This window comes from Nannospalax galili, unplaced genomic scaffold (assembly GCF_000622305.1).
Source record: "Nannospalax galili isolate Female #2095 unplaced genomic scaffold, S.galili_v1.0 scaffold467, whole genome shotgun sequence".
Classification (NCBI taxonomy): Eukaryota; Metazoa; Chordata; class Mammalia; order Rodentia; family Spalacidae; genus Nannospalax; species Nannospalax galili.
This window is the reverse complement of record NW_008357490.1, coordinates 648,632-658,988: the sequence shown is the minus strand read 5'-3', so window position 1 is coordinate 658,988 and position 10,357 is coordinate 648,632. Positions and strand designations below refer to the sequence as shown.

General features: G+C 43.8%; 1 protein-coding gene across 3 annotated transcripts in view; it reads right to left on the bottom strand.

The window, feature by feature from the left end:
- The window catches only part of Slc35d2 (solute carrier family 35 member D2), an 89,937-nt gene that overhangs the window by 3,131 nt on the left and 76,449 nt on the right, over positions 1–10,357 (bottom strand). The gene's annotated exons all lie outside the window — the stretch shown is intronic.

Sequence of the window (10,357 nt, the reverse complement as noted above, 5' to 3'; positions counted from 1 at the left end):
CCCCCCTGTTTCGTTTTTTTTTTTTTTTTTTTCCCCCCCCCCCCCCGTTTTTTTTTTTTTTTTTTTTTTTTTTTTTTTGGTAGCCGTGTTTCCTCCCCCTCCAGGTTTTTTGGGATGTGACGGGGGCACTACCCGTAACCTCGGGCTTCCCGACAGCCCGAGCCCCGCTCGCTTTTTTTTTTTTTTTTTTTTTGGAGGGGGGGGGGGGGGGGAGAAAAGGATATTTCATTGCCATATATTAATTCTACATAATGAGTTTCATAAGGACACCATACTTGTGTATAATGTCCTCTGGTCCTATTCATCCCCGTGTCCTGCTCCTGTTCCCACCCTCTCCCACTGACGCCTTTCCTCACAGCCCGTTTCTATTTTCATGTGGGGTTTTTGGTTGGGGGGGGGATTCTTTTGTTTTTTTGTTTGTTATGGAATTGCTTTTTCTGGGAACACTTGTCTTACAGACCTAGCCTTGGAACAAAAGTTACTCTTATGTTTTGAGATCATTTATTACTATCTATTCAATCTGTCTTCCTACTGTGTAACCAGCTTACTGAAATTTAGCTAGGCTTTAGGGAAAAAACATAAATAATCTTACTAGGCCTTGGGCTCCTCTTGTGATCAACTTTTACGAGCTAAGTAAGCTAAAGAAATAACTTTAGGGGGTTGGAGAGATGGCTCAGTGGTTAAGAACACTGGCTGCTCTTGCAGAGGACCCAGGGTCTGTTCCCAGCACCCACAGGATGGCTAACAACCATCCATGACTCCAGTTCCAGGACATTCAACACCTTCTGACCTCTGTGGGAACTGCATGACATGGGTCCACTTACACATATGCAGGCAATACACTGATACACATAATAAAAAATAATAAAAATATTTTTTTTAAATAGCTTTAATCTTAGATGATGTTCCCTATTTCTCCCTCATGACCGTTCCTTTCTCCTGGCTCAGAATAATGGACGTATGTGAGTATGCCGTGAAAATATCAGTGCTGAAAGCAGCACAGGGACATTGGAGGCGATGAATCATCCACAGTTTTGTATGATGTTCAGATTCAGTAAGGGGTCAGACAAGCAAAGCTTTCCCGATAAAACAAAGTTCTTCATTTCCTTCCCTGTATCATTCTTGATGTACTGTTTAAGTATAAAAGAGAGGACATTGTTGGAAGAACAGTTCTGAGTCTTGGTGATTAAACCACTCCGAAACTTAAGCCGTCTTTGTTGGGACACCACCGCAATGCAGCATCTGCTGCCGTTTCTTTGTTTGTTCTGGGTGATCCATTGTTCACCCACTGTTTTATTGAGGTTTCTTCTTTTTTCAATGTAACTTTTAGATGAGTATCGTATTTGTACTATTTCCACCTCCTAGTCCCCCTCCCTCCCATGTCCTCCCACTCCATCTCAATTTCTTGTTCTCTTCTTTGATTATTATTGTTATATACACATCCATACTTTTATAAATATACATATTTAATACACCAAATCCATTTATCAGGGCTCGTGTGTACCTGTGTTTAGCATTCACCCACTTGGGATGAGATAACCTCTCAGGGATCCAGTCCTGGAGAACACTGGTTCACTTACTGGGGTTTCTTCCAGGGCTTGGGTGGATTATTTACAAGGACATGGGCTCCTTACCAATGAGGAAAATGTCTCTCCCTCCCCAGTGACCATTAACTGTCTATAGACACTAGAGGAGGGGAGGGGAGGGATCTTGGGAGCCCTCCCTGCTAATTCCATTATCTGTCTATAAGTCCTTTGGAAGGGGTGGGGCCTGAATTTTTTTTAATGAGCTGAAATCTTAACATTTAATAGTGATATTACAATAGTGTTTCAGCCTCTCTGAGCATCAGCATCAGCATCACCTCCTGAACTTTCTTTTTTAAACAGGCCCTCATTGGGGCTGGAGAGATGGCTCAGCAGTTAAGAACACTGGGTGTTCTTGCAGAAGACCTGGGTTCGAATCCGAGCACCCACATGGCAGCTAACAACTGTCTGTAACTCCAGTCCCAGGGGATCCGAAAGCCTCTTCTGACTTCCGTGGGCATTGCACAACATGGATGCACTTACCTACATGCAGGCAATACACACATACACATAAAATAAAATAAATGAAAATTTTAAACAAGGCCTCATATTTCCCACGCTAGCCTTAAACTCAGTTTGTAGTCAAGGATGATCTTGAACTTTTGATCCTCCTGCCTCTACCTCCAAAGTGCTGGAATTACAGGTATGCAGCACACCACTGTGCTGGAGGCTTTGTGCTCTCTAGACACACACTGTACTAACTGGGCTACATCCCAGCCTGCCCCCAGCCTATTTTGATTGTTAATCCCTTTCAACATTTAATCATGTGTTTACCTGACTGGAATTTGTTCCCCACTTAGGCTGCAATATATGAGACCCTATCTTAAAACAAAATTAGCTATATAACTCAGTGGTAGAACACTTGCTTAGCATGTGCCAGCCCTGGGTTTCTTCTCCAGCACACACACACACACACACACACACACACAGGCCAAGAGTGAAGCTTGAAAGAGAGAGCAGAAGGCCAGGCAATGGTATGAACTTGGACCCCACAGGCAGAACTAAGTAAACTTGGCATGAAGAAAACTTAACATCCAACCTTAGGTACAAGGCTCACATCTCTGTTACCGACAAAATCTGGGCCACAAACATTTAGGGTCCCAACCTCTAATGTCCTGAGTATATTTATGACTAAGGATGATGGGATGGGTAGATCAAGGTATATAGTATATTGAAGAAAAAATTTAATTAAAAATATAATTTGGGGGGCTAGAGAGATAGCTCAGCAGTTAAGAACACTGGTTGTTCTTGCAGAAGACCCGGGTTCAAATCCCAGCACCCACATGGCAGCTAACAGCTCTCTGTACATAACAAGGGTGCACTTACCTACATGCCAGGCAATACACACATACACATAAAATTAAAATAATAAATAAAATTTAAAATATAATTTTATAAACTTCAGAAGAATGCATACGTTTGCTATAAGGTAATCAAAACAATTTGGTAAGTTTAAATTGTGTACTTAGTATTAGACTTGCAGTTTTAACTTGAAAGGACAAAGGAGTCAGAGGAAGCCTGTGTCCTGTGACTTCCATACATGAGCACTGCCTTTCACAAGGACAAGCATGGGTGTTCTTTCTTCTTTGTTTTTATTTCTGCTTTTAAGCCCCAACCCCAGAGTTCTTCTAGTCAGGCAATACTGGAAAGTACCTGGGCCAGCATGCAGACTCGGTAGAGATGCGATCCCAGTACCCATCTACCAGGAGTGTGGGCGGCCAGGACTCTCATTTGCCAGCTGGGCTGAGCTAAAGTTGGGGGAGCCCTCTTTAACATTCTGGAGTGGCACTGAATGAACCCCAGTCCTTCCTAAGAAGCTGCTTGGAGACAGAGACGGCACTTCTTAGTTTAACCACTAGATGTCCTCAGAGAGGAAGACTATAGATTTTTTTTTTTTTTTTTTTTTTTTGAGAAAGGGTCTCCCTGTAGCCCCAGCTGTCCTGGAACTCCCTATGTAGACCAGGCTGGCCTCAAACTCACAATGATCCGCCTGCCTCTGCCTCCCAAGTGCTGGGATTAAAGGCATGCGCCACCACGTCCAGCCTAGAAATTATTTTTAAAGGAGGCTGGAAGAAGGCTCCATCATATAAAGCACTCAGCAAACATAAGGACCTGAGTTTAGATCCATAGCACAGACGTTTAAAAAAAAATTTTTTTAAGGTCAGGTGCGATTGTGCACACACGTAATCCCACTGCTGAGAGGTGAAGACAGGCAGATCCCTAGGGTTTGCTGTACACACAGTCTGGCTAAATCATGCAGCTCCAGGTTCAGCGGGGGACCCCGTCACAAAACATAAGGTAGTGACTTAAGGAGACACCTAACCTCGACCTCCAGCCTGTACACATGCACGCACACACACACACACACACACACACACACGTTTGTACGGCACATATGAACACACATACACAAAATAAATTATTTTTAAAGACACATATTTCTGCGTGCATATAATTACCCCTAAAGGGCACTGGATAAGAAAAAGACCTTGAACTAGAAGAGCTTCCATTAATTTCATACCAAGGAAACCACATCACTCGGTTTTGGTTTGCATTTATTTACTTATTTTAAAGTTCCAGGCTGGCCTGGGACTTGCTAGTTAGCCCAAGCTAGCTTCAAACTCCCAGTCCTCCTGCCTCGGCCTCTGAAGTGCTGGGATTACAGGCACGTGCCTAAGCCATCACCACTTTTAACCCCAAAACGTCAACCTCCATGTTGAGAGTTTTTATTTTAGCATTTGTAGAGCAATAAAATACTAAGACAGTTTAAAACACTGACTAATTTTTAGTAACTTTTTACAATTCTGCTCTTTTTTGACTGCCTCACCTGCATGCGTTAGAAAAATGACAGCACATATATTTGTTTCACATTTATTCAAACAATAGACAGCAGCTGGAGTTCAAAGAGGCATCCAGGTGGAAACCCCTGGAACTCTCTAAAATAGCATAAGAAAAAAGTGATTTGCTCACAGCGTGATCGTGACATTAGCAACAACTGAAATGACCTGGTTTGCTGTACGCTGCTGATTATTATTTTTATTAATTAACACACTGTGGCACAGCAGTTTCCTCCAAACTGAAACATTCACTCCAGAAAGGAGGGAGGAGGCTTTTTTAAAAATGTATTTTTATTGAATTTTTGAGAATTCCATATAATTTATTTTGATCATATTTAGACCCCCTTTCCCTAACTCCCCCACTTACAACCCCTCCTGATTTCATGTATTCTATTATATATATATGACATGTATATATATATACATATATACATGTATATTATATATACATATAATGCATTTTTAAGGCCTATCAAGTCTAATTTGTATCCTCTAATGCCCTTCCTTGTGGGTTCATCCACTGGAGCCTGGTTAACCTACCCAAGGTCACATCCTTAAAGAAAACTGACCTTCAAGTAGTTATCAGTTGCCAGTAGTTCCTCAACTAGGGCTGGGGCTTCTTACCCATTTCCCTACATCTGTGCTGGGATTTTGTCTGACTTGAGTTTACATGGGACTCGTCCATGCCCTCACCAGTGCTGTGAGCTCATATGAATAATTGTCCAGCAGTCTGGAAAACTCTTTCCTTGTGGTCATCCACCACCTCTGGTTCTTACAGTCTTTCTGCCCCCTCTTCCACAATGATCTCTGAGCCTTGAGAGGCAGAGGTTGATATAGGTGTCTACTCAGGGAAAAGCACTCTGCATTCTGTTACTCTCTGTACCCAGGGTTACAAAAACAGAAAATAACTGCTAGGAAAGGAGACTCCAGTTGCTGGAGGAAATTTCTCTGACCTGTTGAGCTGCCTGCAAGTTGTACAAAGCTCCAGGCTTGCAGTTGTCATGAGTCCTCACCTATGTTGGGGTGGGATTTTCAGTGATATGCTGCTTTTGGGTCATTTCTGTTCCTGCAACTCCTCACCCATATTCTTATTAGTAACCCAGTAAATACTCATCAGTTCACCAACCTGGACTTCTGTGCATTTTTTACTTTGGTCTGTTCCCGTTCCAGTATGGGTAAACGTGTCTGTCATATCTACCCAGGATAATTCTCACACACAACACGTATCAGCATACCCTCTAAAATTAGCATAAATGCTTAGGCAATAAAAAATCAATTTACAGACCTGCCACTGACTGCAATGGTACTGTGGTGGTTAACTTGTCAACTTCACTGGATTTAGAATCACCATGCAATGGGGCTGGAGAGATGGCTCAGTGGTTAAGAACACTGGTTGTTCTTGCAGAAGACCTGGGTTCAAATCCCAGCACCCACATAGCAGCTAACAACTGTCCATAACTCCAGTCCCAGGGGATCCAACAGCCTCCTCTGACCTCCGTGGGCATTGCACGCCACGGGTGCACTTACCCACATGCAGGCAATACATGCATACACATAAAATAAAAATAATAAATAAAAATTTAAAAAAAGAATCACCATGCAAACATACCACTGAGTGTGTCTATAAGGGTGTTTCCAAAAAGGTTTAACTCTAACTGAAGAGGCCGCCCTGAATGTGGTCAGCAACATCTCCTGGGCCGGGGTCCCAGAATGAATAAAAGGAGAAAGTGAGGTAAGCAGCAGCATTCATCTGCTCTGCTTCCTGACTGCATGTGAGCGGGCCCCCTCGCTCCTGTCATCAACACTCGAAAACGGTGAGCCAGAAAGCCTTCCTCCCTTTGCTGCTTTTGTCACGTATTTTGTCACACAGGGACAAAAGGAACTGCGACAGGGACCATACATGTTTCATCTTTGGTTCCAGGCTCATACACCCTCCCTAAAGCAGGTCTTAAAAATGCCAATGTCCCCTCCTCAAGGGAGTCCTATCCTACACCCTAATGCTTTTCCACCTTTCTGTCTTGGCCATAGAGAAACTCTCTGGTTTATCCAGTCTGGTAAGAGATCATAAGAACCCCTTTTCTGAAGGGTCCCACCCTACCCCCCTCTAGAGGAAAGGAGGCTGCAGAGAGAGGCCAGGAAGCATGGACACACAGGCCTTCCAGACGGCCCACGTGCTGTCAATGTGAGATCACACCCTGTCCGTCCAGTCACTTCTCCACAGGACTGTTCACACTTCAATCATATCTACACCATAAGGTCATCATAAAAAATAAATAAAAATAAATAAATAAATAAATAATCCAAAAGACAAGATTCAGAGAACGTCTAAACAGCTGAGGGGTTGCAGACTTATGGGAAGGAATACAAGGATGAACTGGTCCATAAACCAGGAAGGAGGGTGCACCCCGACTCCACCAGGTTTCATCCTATGTGTCTTTTCCTCTGGCTGCTTATGTGTATCCTTTAAACTATGTTTTAAATAAGCCACCATGTGTGGTGTTTCTCTGTGAGTTCTGGTGAGCTTCTGGAGCTAATGGTTTGAACCTGAGGAAGAGGTCTTGAGAACCTCAATTTTAGCCAGTGCTTCAGAAGTTCTGGACTTATGGGCTCAGGCAGTAAAGTGCTTGTCTTACAGACACAAGGACCCAAGTTCCACCCCTATGACCCAAGTGAAAAAAAGAAAAAGAAAATCTGGGTATGGCACATCTATATCTCAGCACTGGGGAGATGGGCAGATCCTTGGGGCTTCCTAAATTGGCAAGTTCTAGGCCAGTGAGAGACCCTGTCTCAAAAAACAAGGTGGGAACCAGGTGTGGTGCACTCCGGAGGCAGAGGCAGGCGGATCTCTGTGAGTTCAAGGCCAGGCTGGTCTACAGTGAGTTCCAGGCCAGCCAGGGCTACTGGGAGACCCTGTCTCAAAAAAGCACCCCCCACCAAAAGGTGGACATCTCCTAAAGATAGCAGGAGAAGTTGTTTTGGTTTCCACATGGGTGCACGCAAATTGATTGAATGATTGATTGATTAATTAATTAAAAACAACAATTCTGGACTCAGACTGGATCTGAAGTAGGCCCAGTCTTGGGGACTTGTGGGACCTGGGGCTACCTCCAGATAGAAGTGTGGGCACTGAATTGAACTGAAGGACACCAGCTAGGTGTCTCAGGCTTGCGGGGAGAAATCCCCACCCCGTTTTCAGCTGGCGGAAGTGATTCTGTGGTGAGTGTATAACAAAATAACTGGTCTGAATTTATTTTCTCTGCTCAGGACCCAAGTACATTATTCTCTGGAATTCAAAGAATTTGGGGTAATCTCAACTTCTCCAGCTCTGAGAAGACCTTGCTCCAACCTCAGACTCTGAGAGGTGCCACAGATGTTCAAGGTCACGAGTAGAACTTGGTGAATCTTTCTGAAGCTTCAATGTTCTGTTAAGGTCTGCCTCACAGAGGCCTATGTCCTGTGCCCAAGCTACCTACACTCCACCCTGCTCTTGAACTGTCTCTTCATAAGTGCAGGTCGAAAATTCAAAAAAATCAAGACGTGCCTGTGTGTACGGAAATTTTTTACTTTCATGTTTCCATTAAAGAACATATTATTTCTTCAGGAAGATCAAAGGTCCTGTGACTGGAGCATAAATACATAAGGATAACCCTCTTGGGCCCCAAGTGGCTGCTGCCAGCTACAGGAATGAACTGAAACCTGTAATTTCTCTGCAAGATTAAAAAGGCATTGCATGCTGAGATGGCTTTTTTTTTTTTTTAGGTCTGCCAACCTAAATCTCAGACTGCATTCCGGCTCTGTGTGCACTGATTATCTGAGCTCCCATGGCCCAGCTAATCTAGCTGAAGCAAACTTCCTTCCTCTATACCTTGTTTGCAAACCTTGATCACATAACAGTTTCCAGAAGCTTAGTCTAATCTCACTATAACTCAAATAGAAATTAAATATCTGCCCTTTCAATGTTCTATTGGTTTTGTGACAAAGCTTTTTTTTGAGGCAGGGTCTCCCTGTAGCCCCAGCTGGCCTGGAACTCACTACGTAGACCAGGCTGGCCTTGATCTCACAGAGAGCCACCTGCCTCTGCCTCCCAGACAGGTAAAGGTGCTTGCTGCCAAGCCTGAGAACATGAGCAAGTTCCTGAGACCCACATGGTGAAAGGAGAGAACCGACTCCTGCAAGTTCTCCTCTGACCGCCACATACACCTGCAGCTCACATACACACACACACACACACACACACACACACACATGCACACGCATGCATGCACAATAAATGTAAAATTGTTTAAATTTTCAATACAATAATTTTTAAATTATAAATTCTACTTGGAATAGAAGTTTGATGGTTGTGAAAAGAAAGTTCGGAATACAAACTTGAAAGTGGTGAAATGACCTAAGAGGCTGCAGCTGGCACTCTGGTCCTGCCTTGGGATGGGCCTGACATTAAACCTGAGAAGTCCACCAAGAAGACAGCCCAAGCTCACGGCAGCAGTCCTGAACAACAAGGCTATGCTCAGAATCTCACAATGACTTCTGAGGCTGAGGGGAAGCAAATGATCAGATCCTGACATCCTTTAACTGAGACTCTCCCAAGTAAGTCAACTGCTCCCTCCCCGCCTTGACTCCTCCAGCCTCATTCACCCTCCCATCTCCCCCAAATGTCTCTCCTCCTAGACTGGGTCCTGTCCCATTCCTTGTCTTGGTGCCCCAGACACCGCGAAAACCACCACTGCCTCTTCCTGATCCTTTGCAGCCAGACCAACCCAGTTCCTTCTCACTGTCCACAGAAGCCCTCTGGGCCTGGTCCCGCCCTCACCTCCCTCTGCTTCCCTGGGCTGCATAACCTGCCAGCCTCTTTCCTGGACTCTGGGGCAGACCTTTTGGCTTCCTGATCCTTTGCAACCAGACCAACCCAGCTCCTCAGTGCAGTCCCCAGGGGCCCTTGGAACCACTTCCTGCCCCATCTCCCTTTGTATCTCTGAGTGTCACCCCACCAGCGGCCCAAGACCAGCATCTTTCCTGGGCCCTGTTCCCAGACCAGTCCAACCCCAAATTCCTGAGGTCAAAATCTTTCCTGGAGGGATCCAGACCTTAGGAAAAAGACTGAGAGCATCTGATCCTCATCTGACTTGGGCCTCTGCAGGAACTCCTGAAGACAAAGCAATCTGGCCACTCCAATGTAAAATCAAAAGAGAGAATCGGAAGCTTAGACAAACCAGCTTTTCATGCCCAAAAAGTAAACCACAAAGGCACATAAAGTTTACAAAAAGAAGCAGACTTAAACTTGAAGACTGAGTCTCACACAAGAATCAGAAACTACAAAAGAAATTCACATGTCAAAATCACAGAGAAAAAATAATAACATGAAAAACCAAAATAACATATCTTTTTTTAGGACATGGAACTCAAAAGAACAATGATGAATATGATAAAAGAATTCAGTGAATTTAAAGAACACACAAACAAGGTAATCAAAGAACTGAAAGAAGAGAGGGACGAACTGCTGAATGAATTCAGAAAACAGTTAGAAATATTGAAGAATTATCAGGTTGAAATGAAGGAGGAAGTTAAACATTCAATAAGCCAGTTGGAAACGACAGGAGAAAGCCTCACCAATAGGATGAATGAAATGGAAAACAGAGTATCAAGACTGGAAGATAAAGTGGATGAACTAGACCACTTGAGCAAAGATTATGAAAAATTTAAGAAATCACAAGAATAGAATATGCAGGAATTGTGTGACACCATAAAAATACCAAACGTATGAATCACAGGCATACAGGAAGGAGAAAAATCCCAAGATAATGGCATGGACCATACTGTCAACAGAATCATAGAAGAAAATTTCCCCAAATTAAAGAAAGACATGCTCATACAAGTACAGGAAGCATACAGAACACCAAACAGACAGGACCAGAAAAGAAACTCTCCACGGCACAT